Here is a 13,131-nt window from a genome sequence, read left to right on the forward strand (position 1 = left end):
TAAATAATTCACCTGCATTAGCTTTTTTATCTCCACTCTTGTCAATTATATAACTGAACTTATTTTATATTTTATTTATTTTTTTTTTTTTATACCCCTTTCTTTTATGTAGGATTTTCAATCTTTCTACTTTTATAGCTTTTCTACCCTTTTCTTGGGTGTAGGATTCTTCACCACTGTTATTGAGGGACCCTGCTTAATGCTCTTTCCAGATTCGCATTCGCTCTCGTTGTTCACACACTAGTCTCTCTTCGGAATGTATTAGTCTCCAGAATATCCTGATTGATATGCTTTACTATTTTCCCCCATTCATATCATTCTCATATGTTTCCCTCATATATTCTGCTTGTGATTGGGTCCCTGACACCTCTATTGTTAGTTTCCTTAGCTGCCTTGTGTTACTCTTTCTTTTGATTGTAATTTATTCATCCATATCATCTTCATTTCTACAGAATATACCTTCCCTTGACAAGACAATTTTCTTGCTCCCCTTCTTCACATCTAAATGATTTAGCCAGTATATGAACAACTTTTACATTTTGCAAACTCCCATAAATCATTACAAAAATAATATGGCAAATCTCTCCCTCCCTCTCCAATGTCTCTTCATACTCAGTTATCTATTCTGTTGTAGAATTATCAGTTCACTTTCACCTGCTAGAATTAAGCAATTTAATGAAATTAAGCTGTATTCTAAGATCTAAAATTTGTATTCAAACCTATATCTGCTTAATAATATAGGTTCTTAAATAAATATGATAATTGAGCAAACCGAAAAGATGGAATCATGCAACAGAGCACTTCAACTATTTACATTTGTAATTTATGTATTTTACAGATGATAATTTGCACGAATATCAAGCCATGAAAATTAATTTTGGCTTTGAAATCTTAAAAAATTGTCATACTGTAAGTTCTTGTTTTAATATAGAAGCAAAATACATTTTTATCGCAAATTTGTAAGAATGCAGTATTTCAGCATTGTTTATGATAGAAAAAAAAAATATGCTTGACAAAATGATATTAAATTACTTCATTATGGGAATTCACCTTTAAATTCACTATTTTCTAGCTCTATAAACGTGAATGTCATGTGTTTCCTTCCCTTAACTTGCATAATATTTAAAAGTTGAAACAGGTATTGTTATAACTGTTATTTCTACCAGAAATGTTCATCCAAAGAAAATTGAAGCCTGTTCATCACAGATAGAAGATACAAAGATATTATATTCAACTTTGAATACTGCCACTACACTTGAATAAGTACAAATATAGCTTGAAATATATACCCCTTATCTAATTGTTCCTTGGTAACTAAAACTTTGTAATGTTTTGCTGAATAGAAAAAAATAGTGCTTAATGGCTTCTCTTTATGGTGCAAATTCCATTATAACAGTTACATGTGCAAAGAAGCTACATAAAAAATAACCAATGAATTCACTTTATTCAACAATTGCAATTAAGATTTCAGTGTATTGTTATTATCAAAGATTTTGAATTAATGCATCCTTTTGTCTCATTACAGTTGTTACAATGCTAGTGTAATGCTATTATAGTTCTAAGGGATGTAATTTGTACCATTCTTAATAAAACTTAAGTTGTATATACTTTTGCCCTTGTTTTACACTAGTCTTCACTCAATGCATATATATATATATATATATATATATATATATATATATATATATATACACATATCTTTTTCGTATATTATATGTTAGTAGAATCAGCATTCTGTACAACAAATACAAATTTATGCACATAATTACCAAACGCTGTCAGAGTCACCTGCACATGAGGTGCTGCTGACGTCACTCAACACTCAACAAATACAACCAAACGTTACAGGCATAGATATCTGTCAAAGTGCCTTGTCCCCATGCTTTTAACTCAGTTGAGGGTTTCATGTTATCAAATAACATTTAAAACATCAGAAGGAAGGACAGGAAAACATAAATACACTGAAAATCTTTTGGCTATATTGCCTTAGCTGAAGCAATATAACAAGAAGTCCTTAGATATATTAATGTTTTACTTATTTCCTTTGTTTTCGTCAAACTGTCATGAACTCCCTTGAGAAAAGTGCACAGCCAGAAGAATTGACAGACACGACTACACTGCATCCTCCGGTGGTTGCCTACCAAGATATATACACACGTGTGTGTGCGCGCGCGCGCGCGCGCGCGCGTGTGTGTGTGTGTGTGTGTGTGTATTTATATATATGTATGTATACCTATTGTACACATGATACACATGTATACATGCATATATAAAAGTATACATATATACGTACCTAATGCATATGTGTACATGTATATATACATATGTACAGTTGCGGAATTACATTTCAGTACACTTCTGGGTCCCACTTTTGTACTTTGATGTAATCATAGCGTAAATAGTATTTTTATGAATGAAGCAAAAAACATAGGTTGTTTGAAACAGAGTGATTGGTAGAATATATATGACCATTAAGTGTATTAGTATTTATTTTTGGAAACTACGTAAGCCATTTGATCTTTCGACTTCTGCACACAAGTGATAACAAAACATGTAGTATTAGTTATCGCTGACTTTGCAAAGAAATATTCTTTAAATGCGATTTCCTGGAATTGGCAACACCTATGGAGGTGAGGCGGCATTTTCCCCTTCTTTCAACACACTTTTCACTTATTATATTTCTTGAAACTTGAAATGGCTCCATTCTTTAAATGCCTATATATGGCAGCTGTATCAATTAGAACTCTAAAATCGCCGATACCTTTGCAAATGGTTCTCGTAGCTGCAACATCTAGTAGCGGCTAATCGAACTAATGAAGTGACAGTTTCTTTTTCGCCAGAACCAAACATAAAACATTAATTCAGCAAACGGAAACATACTACATTATATTTGTTATTATGGAACATTAAATGAACGCAAAACCGCAGTAGAGCTACAATGAATATGTATTTACTTTATTAATGTGTGTGTGTGTGTGTGTGTGTGTGTGTGTGTGTGTGTGTGTGTGTGTGCATATTTTTTTCTATTTTTAAGTAATTTAATAAGTGTGTAATTTTAGTATTACTAAAATTACTCTATTCTGTTCTTATATTTTCAGCCTTCATATTCCCTGGTCACCGAGAACCCGGCTGTTTCAGTAGCTATAGTGATTGAATCTACTGCCTCAGTCACAGGTAACTATCCTCCGGCAGCTGCGAAATAACTCGACGCGCGGCACCACGTTGTCAATCAAGGGCCTGCCAGGGAGTGGAATTAGAATGGGTCAGGGAGTGGAATTAGAATGGGCCAAGGACTACCTATACCTTGGGGTAAGGATAGACCGGACCCTCTCCTTCCAGAAGGAGGTCCAGTACCTGGTTGACCGAACCAAAGCAAGACTGTCCGTCATGAGAGCAATGACTGGGAGACGCATAGGGGCCAGACACAAAGTACTAAGATCATTCTATGTACATGCTGTCCGGCCCATTGTGGACTATGCCTCAGTCGCTCTAATTGCTGCAAAGAAAAAGCACACAGACAAATTTGAGACAGTCCAAAATGAAGCTGCCAGGATAATTCTGGGTGCCCCGAGGTGGACGAAGGTCCTCAACCTCCTGATGGAGGCAAACCTTCTCCCCCCTGGACTCACGAATCGATCTAATGGCAACACAATTCCTGTCAAAGGTCATCCAGGCTCCCAGGAACACAAGCCTAAGACAAAAATTAGTCAGATGCCTCGAACAAGACAACGAGCTCTTTGCAAACAACTCCTGGCTGTCTCATACAGCCAGGGTGTTGATACGCCATCAGCTCAAAGAACAGCTTCTTGCTAAGGGCATGGACTCCCCCCACCCCGACTTTGCCGAAGCCCCGCCGTGGGCACTGAGCCTGATAGAGTTCAACATAATGAGCCTGTCAATGAAAAAGAGCCTATACCCCATGCCTAGCCTAAAGGCAGAAGCCCACAGGGTCATTGCAGTCATCACTCCTCCGGATAGTAGAACATACTACACGGATGGATCGGTCGATCCCTTGAGCCACACTGCAGGCGCCGGCTTTGCAGCAAGGTATGCCACGCGATCCATGAGTGTAACAGACAACGCCTCCTCGCTACAGGCAGAGGCAGTTGCAATCATGGGAGCCCTAGGCCACGCGTCCCTAAGGGAAGGACACGTGGTCATACACACAGACTCCAGGGCAGCCATTGACTGTCTTCAGCACAGCTCACCCACAGACAACATCTACCTACTGACCACGATTCTCACAATGGCACAGAGAATTCTTGCTCAGGGTAGAAGAATTATCAACTGGGTCCCAAGCCACATCGGCATCAGAGGGAACGAGCTTGCTGACAGACTAGCCGTCGCTGGCGACTAGCCGTCGCCCCCAAATCCCATGACGATAAAACCGAGCCGAAAATTACTTATGGAGAAGTGTGCCTTGGTCGGTCGTACCTTCCTACGGCAGCTCCACAGAGAGGAAACGAGAACCTCCCCCTCGGCCAGCTGGTACTCAGACGCCACAGGCTATGAACCACTGGAACTCTCTGAAGTAAGCAACAGAGGTACCGAAGTCATTCTTCACAGAATGCGCCTAGGTTACCACTGTGCATGGCAGATTATCCCAACAATCGAACGCGATGAAAGGTGCTGCAAGCACTGCGGCGAGCCGAACGCCACACTAGTCCACTACCTAGAAAATTGTGACCATACACAATTCCTGAGACAGGGACCGCCCACAACAGCCGCCGTGCTGGCAAAGAGGCTATGCGAAATGCTTACACCATGGCGGCAGGAGCACCTGCTGGCAATCCCTCCGCAACGGTAAACACCGAGTGTCAGACAACTCAATGAGACAGCCGTAAAAAGCTGACACAGGCCGGGCCATATTTAGAAGGTCCGGGCGAAGCTAGAACTTCGCAAACCATAAAGACGAAGAAGAAGGGCCTGCCGCGTGTCTTCTGCATCTCTTAGAAGCGTTCGCTCGGTTCTTTGGAGTTCATTCCCTTTTTCGTAAATTATATGTTAATAGAAACAGCATTCTGTACAACAAATACAAATATATGCCCATAATTACCAAACGCTGTCAGAGTCACCTGCACATTTGGTGCTGCTGACGTCACTCAACACGACGTACGTGCGCATATGTGTGTGTGTGTGTGAGTGTGTGTGTGTGTGTGTGAGAGAGAGAGAGAGAGAGAGAGAGAGAGAGAGAGAGAGAGAGAGAGAGAGAGAGAGAGAGAGAGAGAGATAGAAAGAGAGAGAGAGAGAGAGAGAGAGAGAGAGAGAGAGAGAGAGAGAGAGAGAGAGAGAGAGAGAGTCAAAGTCAAAGTCAAAGTCAAAACATTTTATTCCATTAAATTACAATGGTTATTCTTTACATAAATATATATATATTTACATTTGAATATTTAAGAAGTGTTCTTTTAATTTCATTTTAAAATTACAGAAGTTGTTAATGCCTCTTAAATTATCTGGTAGCATGTTCCATAACTTGGGTCCACGTATTTCCATTTGTCGTGCCCCTGTATTGGTATTCGATCTCTTGACAAAAAGGGAATTTACTTGGCGTGTCTGGACACCTGATGTGTTCCCTACGGTTTGCAAGGCCATCAACCAATTCGGATAATTCCCATGAATAAGTTTGTAAATAAATAAACATGTGTCATAGCTGCATTTAAAGTGAACTTTTAACCATTTTAATTGTTTGATATGTGGGGTGATGTGATCAAGTTTACTGATATTACCTAGTGCTACTCTGGCAGCAAAATTTTTTAATTTTTGCACTTTTTGCATCTGGGTTTTGTTAGTCGAACCCCAGATGTTTGAACAATAGTTAATTATGCTTAGAGCTAGAGTTTGTACAACCAAGATTCTAGTTTCAGTAGTGATCTGATTTCGTATGTGATTAAGATATAACAGGGTACCCACTACTTTCCTGTGTATTTTGTCAACGTGTGGTTCAAATGTCATGAATCTGTCTATTTGTACTCCTAGATTATTCACTGAAGTGCTCGGTTTGATAGAGCAGCCTTCAAATTCTATGATTGTGTCACTGGGAATTTTAGCAATGTTCTGCCGACTACCTATGAATATACGTGGATTTAGTTTAAGTCCAATAGTGTCAAAATATAGTTTTGTTTGTGTTAGAGTATCTTGCGCGTTTCTTATTAATGTATTTAAGTTGTTTACTGAATCACTATGAAGAAACTGTGAATCATCGGCGTACTGCACTAGAAGGCAGTTATTTGCTATTGTTGATAAATCATTTATGAAAATTGTAAATAGGATCGGACCTAAAATAGATCCTTGCGGAACACCAAAAGGTACTTCTTGTTTTGATGACATACTATTATTGATTCTTACCGATTGGGTCCTTGTATATAAATAACTTGTAAACCAAAAGGTATCAATTTTATGATTTACTAATTTGTTAAGGAGAATTTCATGGTTAACACTATCAAAAGCCTTAGAAAGGTCGCATAATGTGAGTAAATTTACCTGATTTTTGTCAATGTTATTATAAATCTCATCAGTGATTTGCAGTAAAGCTGTTTCAGTTGATAACCTATTTCTAAAACCATGTTGTGTTTTAGATAATAAGTTCTTGGCCTACAGGAAATTCGTCAGTTGATTTGCTACATTTTTTTCAAGAATTTTGGATAATATAGGGAGTATAGTAATAGGGCGATAATTATTGACATCGTCTATATCCCCCGACTTGAAAATTGGTGTTACTATACCATGTTTCCAAAGCGATGGAAAGACACCAGTGACCAGGGAGGTGTTAATAATAACCGTCAAATAATGTAGAGTTGCGGGTAGACTATCTCTGATAAAGCGCAAAGCAATACCGTCTGCTCCTACAGCATTTGTTTCGCTATGGTGTTTTATTACTAAGATGATTGTTTCTACGTCCACTGGTTGTGGTCTGAAAAAAATAGTTGTAATCCTTTTCCGATCTGTATTTGGTTGTTATGTAGAAGCAATTGTTTTCTCGTAAGTTAGTTTACCAATTTTTGAAAAAAAGTCATTAAAATGGTCTGTTCTTTGTATGGGGCTTGTGCAATCACTAGTGAGGTGATTGTTGTGAGGCACTAGTGTTCTAACAATTTTCCATGTTTTATCAGAGTTGTTCTTATATTCTGTGAATTTATTTCTGAAGTAATTTCTTTTTGCACATTTAATTAGCACTTTTACATTTTTCTTTTTTGCTTTGTAATCTATCTGAAAGGCAGCCTCATTTCTGTTACTTTTAAGAGTTTGGTGGGCATTATTTCTATCGCTAATGGCACTCTTGATGTCGTCGTTTATCCATGGAGCAGGGGGACGTCTGACGGTTCGTGTTACGTAGGGAGCCAGCGAATCAATGCTGTTTTTAATAACTTCCGTTAAGATAGTTACTTGATTGTTTACATTATCTGTCTGTGAAATATTTGATAGTGTCATTTCTTTAGACAAGATAAGCTCGCAGAAAGACTGAGGGTCGTAGTGTATAAAATCGCGAAAAGTTTTTATTACTGGTGGTCTCTTTGTTTTCTTTATATTTAACGTCATCGTGATGAGTTCATGGTCAGCAACATGGCACGGAATGACATCGAAGTGGAGGATGAGGTCTGATCTGTTAGTTATTATTAAATCTAATAGAGAAGAGGTGTTTACTGTAATTCGTGTAGGTTTGTCTATTATTTGTTCTAATTTATTTTTCTTTATCATCTTAGCTAACTTTGCATTAGATTTTGTTAAATCATCATTTAAGTCACCTAAGATGAAAAGCGGTTTCTTTTTTAAAGACATTTCTCTGAAAACCTTTTCAATGTATTCAAAAGATTCCGAGGTAGCATGGGGGTGCCTATAGACAGCGCCAACAATAAAGGAAGGAAGCATGTTGCTCTGTACGGTAACCCAGACATCTTCTACGGCAGTATTGTTAACTGCTGTAGTAGATATCCTGTTTGACTTCAGGGTATCCCGTACATATATACATACTCCTCCTCGCCCTGCATCACATCTAAAAACTTTAAAATTTAGAAAATTGACGAAATTACTGACCATTTCCTGGTGGAGCCATGTTTCACTTATGCATAATATGTCTATGATTCTCTCCTCAACTAGCATTTTAATTTCTTCAAAATGTCCGAGGAGAGACTGAGCATTGATATGTTCTATTTTTATGGCATTATGCGATCTAGTCACTGGTAACGCTGACGGCGTTGCCTTGTCAAACATTCTGATCGCGCTTGTACTTGTTTCTGTTTAAGAATACTTTAACGTTGTCGGGAAAAGTATCAGAGTCTATAAACAACTCGGGCTTTATGTCCTTTCCCCTTACTGACACCGTGAAACTGGTGTAGTAGTCATGTGTCATTACTGTCTTATGGGCTTTTACACTTGAGATGTTTTTAAACTTTTCTGATAAGTGTTGTTCAATGTCCTCTTCGTTTGTGTCTGGGTGACAACTGGTGATGTAAAGGTAGGTGTCCGGACGATCTGCTCCCTTTAGCGGTTTTGGTGTTTGGTGTTCTCGGTCTTGTTTGTCTTTTCTTCTCTGGTTTCTCGATATAACTTTTGTGTAACCGTCTTCATTAACTTGTGTGGACCGTTCTGCATAGTTGTTAATGATGACTGGTGGCGCTGCTGGAGGAGGGGGGGCAGTGGGTAGGGCGGTAGCCCCTTGCACCTGCTGCTGAGCTGTTTCCTCCCAGTGGCGGTTGGGGTCGAGTTGTTCGGTTTGCTTGTTGTTGTTCCTGTTGTTCTGTTTTTTTCTAAAGCTCCGTTTAGGTGTTACTTGTGTAGTAGCTTCAGCCTTGTTCTTCTTTGGCGTGTTGGTTTTGGGTCTGACGGCAGGAGGGCTCTTAGTGGACTTTGGGGAGGCGGGGGGGTCTGTATGGGCCGGGGTCTGCTGGCTAGGAGCGCCGGGCGAGGGGCACGTGGGTGGCTCAGCAGAGTTGAAGGCCGGCGAGTCAGCAAGGGCGCGAGGCAGCTGGCTGGCCGCGGGCAGGGAGAGAGGGGAAGGTTGTGGGAGAGGAGGACTGCCGATCATGGGTATGTGCGTGGAAGGTGTGGAGGAGGGGTTTGGGGTGGAGGTAGGGGGTGTTGTGACTGGGGGAGGAGATGTGAAAGGGAAGGTTTCATACGTGGTCGGATCACGGGTGGGGGATGGGGGGTAGGGGGGTTCCTGTGTGACCGATGTGACCTCTGCTTGCCCAATGATTTTGTTTATGGAGAATTGCTGTTCGGAGAACATTCCGATCAACAAGTCGATTTTGTTCTCGATCAGAATTTGATCAGTGCAGGAGGGCCCATTACAGGTCTGTGTTTCTTGGTCTGTACTCTTTTGGAAAAATTTAACAAAAGAAGTAGAAATACCTGATTTCTTAGGTGGTGACCAGTCTGTTGGTCCGTTGTAGTTGTTGCGAACACTATGTTTGGATTACCGACACACTGTTCAATCATAGTGTGCACGATAATGTTTATCATCCGCTTAGCGTCCCGTGTCGTGTTCCTGGGTTTTCTAGAGTCGGACAAACTGATTACTATGTTATGGGCCTGTTCAATTTCAGCCGGCCTGTAATATTTTTTTTATCTGATCACAGATTACCGACCTTGGCCATGCTAGTTTAGTAGCAACAAAACACAGAATTGTGTTTAGCACTATTGTTACACTGCCGAATTGATATATTGCTTTATCACTTGTATCATTGCTGTTGGTGTGAAGGGGCCCCTCACCCTGGGCCGGGGGGCAGCCTTGACCCTGGCTGCCATGGGGGTGCCCATCCTCGTGGGCGGTGAGGCAGCTCTGACCCACGCTGCCGTGGGGCCCATATCCTAGGGCTGAGGTCCCGGAACCCTGGGAGGGGAGCACATTACCCTGGGCCAAGGGTCCCCTTTCTCTCTGGGGATAAGAGCTCGTGTTAGCTGCCCGAGGAAGCACCAGGGAAGCCCCCTGGTTGGCCCCCTCAAACCCGGGGGGAGGGGTCAGATTACCTTCTGACATTGCGGGACCATGAGAAGGCATGGTTTGCTGAGTTGCGGGGCTGCGGCGGAGAGGAGGCAAAACCACGTCCGATCACCATGGCGGCTAGACTCAGAGAGAGAGAGAGAGAGAGATAGAGAGAGAGAGTTTGTGTGTGTGTGTGTGTGTGTGTGTGTGTGTGTGTGTGTGTGTGTGTGTGTGTGTGTGTGTGTGTGTGCGCTTGTGTGCGTGTGTGTGTGTGTGTCTGTGTGTGTGTGTGTGTGTGTGTGTGTGTGTGTGTGTGTGTGTGTGTGTGTGTGTGTGTGTGTGCGTGTGTGTGTGTGTGTGTGTAGATACGTTTGCGTGATTCTGTACGTGTGTTTGTAAAATGTTTATGTATATATATACATATACACACACATATATATATATATATATATATATATATATATGTACGTATATATATACACATATATCTATATCTATATATCTATACACACACATATATACATATATATATATATGAATACATATGAATATGTATATACATATATATGTGTGTGTGTGCGTGTGTGGACGCGCGCACACACACACACACACACACACACACACACACACACACACACACACACACACACACACACACACACACACACACACACACACGCACACACACACACACACACACACACACATAGGTATCTATGTTTATATATATGTGTATATATCATCGATCCCTTATTTGGCGCCCAATATTTTAAACATATTAAAAAACAAAAACAAAAGCAAAAAACACCATAAACACTCATGGAAATAGGCAATGCCTTAATGTTACACCACACACACTATTTTTTATGGTGTCTTGCCTGTGGTAATAGTGATCATGGGTATCTGACAGTCATCATGTATTTATGTTTGTAACTTTATTGACGATAATGAAGATGACTCCCTTTTGTCGTCTTGAAGCGAGTTGCCTTTACTCTAGGGAACTATCAAGAGCCGAAACATCAAGAAGATTAAATATTTTGAAACAAACATGTCTGTGGATCCAGCGATACCAAGCAACTAGATTCGCCAGAGACAAGGCAAGAAGTATGTACCCTAGATACATGACATTGGAAGAAGATCAAGTAAATGTCATTCAAAACTATAAATCAATGTGCTATATGAAAGACAAATAGGAAGCTTGCATTGAAATGCATGAATATCATGAGCTAATTTAAACCATTTGATGCTCAATGGCAACACCCCTCACAGCTGACTGGGTTTGAGAAGGGGACATGGCCGGTAGTTAGGTATCATGTCCCCTTACCCTGAGTAAATTTCCTAGTTATTTATTTTCATGATTTTTTTTATGAAAAACCCAAACACTACTGCAAGGGATGCAGACCCCTTTTGTTCTGCTGGCAACTTCTGGGGGACTCCCTTTTACATTGCAGCAAGCAGACTATCAGAACTGCTGGGTTGTTTGAGTGGATGCACAGCAGTGGAGCTGTGGAAATTTACATTGTATGCCTATGTGGAAATCCTGGACGAGATGTTTCTACTATGGTGTTCCCTGAGCTGGAGCCATTTTAACTTATCTAGGCTAACAACCTCATCCACAAGGGCAGTGTCGTGAAGGCGTGATTTTGGCAACACCTCAAGATTGTGCTGCGCCACATCCACTCAAATTGCTAGACCTCAATCCCTTTGCGAATATTTGGGCAGCCATAGGCAGGCACTTTCTCCAAGCTCAGTTGTCATATTATCGTTGTATGACCTTTGATGTCATATAGCATTTCCTTACCTGGGGGCTTTTCCCCAGCTTCATACTATCACTTTATTTTGAATACACCACTAATGACTTATATGTAGACGTGGCTCAAATTTTTCAATAGATAAATACATAGGAGAAATGGACTGATGATAAAGGGTCAAAAGGACAAATGGAGAGACAGAGGGACTGATGATACGTGGACAAAGAAAGATGATAAAAAAATGATGGAGTCATGTCATATTTAGTTTTTCATACATAGATGGCTCAACAAACACTTGATTACCAAAGAGTTGCAAGCTCAACCTATTACACCTGATTAACATTTTCTTTGATTTGCAAAAAGAATTTTGTTTGATTTCCATTAGTATTACTATTTTGAAAACTGGTTATGTCAACAATATAATAAACACAATTTATTTTAATAGTATCAGAAAAAATGCTGGTATTTGTTTAGAATACCTTTGCATAAACAGTTACCATATCTAGTATGCACATGAATAGGAAGACTATTTGAATCTTCCATGTATTCACAGCAACAAACTGTGAATACATGTTTGTTGCTCTTTGTTGGAGTAATTCTGTGCATAATAATGTTGCAAATATGAAAAGCAATTATTCTGTGCATAACAATAATGTTGCAAACATGAAAAGCAATTATTTTTACAGCTTTTTACAGTCATTTCACTACTTACCAATATTTTTTTTCTCATATTTCTGGTACCTGAATGTATGCCTTTGCAAAGTCTTCATTAGTTTCAACAGCTACTTTGCACTTCTCTGATATTTATTGTCTTCTATAGTGTTAAGCATTATAATTTAAATTTTGAGAAAGTCATAAGGAAAGTGGCTGATTTCTCATGGATTTAACTGGTTAATTTGAAGATGCTAAATTATGCTGAATTTACCATATATACGACTATTTACTTTCTTTCACTTGTTCTCATGTATACTTTTCTTCCTCAACAGGATTTGTGTCAGATTCTTAGACCCCATTTATCAAAAAAGATCCTGTCTGAAGAGAAGAAGATTCTGGCTACACTTTGGCTTTTGGGGAACCAAGAGTCATTCAGAGGTGTTGGTGATAGATTCAACTTAAGTAAATCATCACTACACAAAGTATTTATGGAGGTAGCTTGTGCACTGAAGATGGTTATGAAACATATTATTGTATGGCCTGCAGGTGATCAAATTAATGAAATAGCAGAAAATTTCTTTAGAAAAACAGGATTTCCTGGCATTGTTGGTGCTATAGATGGCACTCATATACAAATTCCAGGTACCAAAGAAAATAGAGAGGCCTATGTAAACAGGAAAATGTTTACAAGTATTCAGTTGCAAGCAGTTTGTGATTCTAATTTAAGATTTCTTGACATATATTCAGGATGGGCAGGGTCTGTACATGATGCAAGGATGTATAGAAATTCTCCCATATATTCAC

This window comes from Penaeus chinensis, chromosome 15, assembly GCF_019202785.1.
Source record: "Penaeus chinensis breed Huanghai No. 1 chromosome 15, ASM1920278v2, whole genome shotgun sequence".
Classification (NCBI taxonomy): domain Eukaryota; kingdom Metazoa; phylum Arthropoda; class Malacostraca; order Decapoda; family Penaeidae; genus Penaeus; species Penaeus chinensis.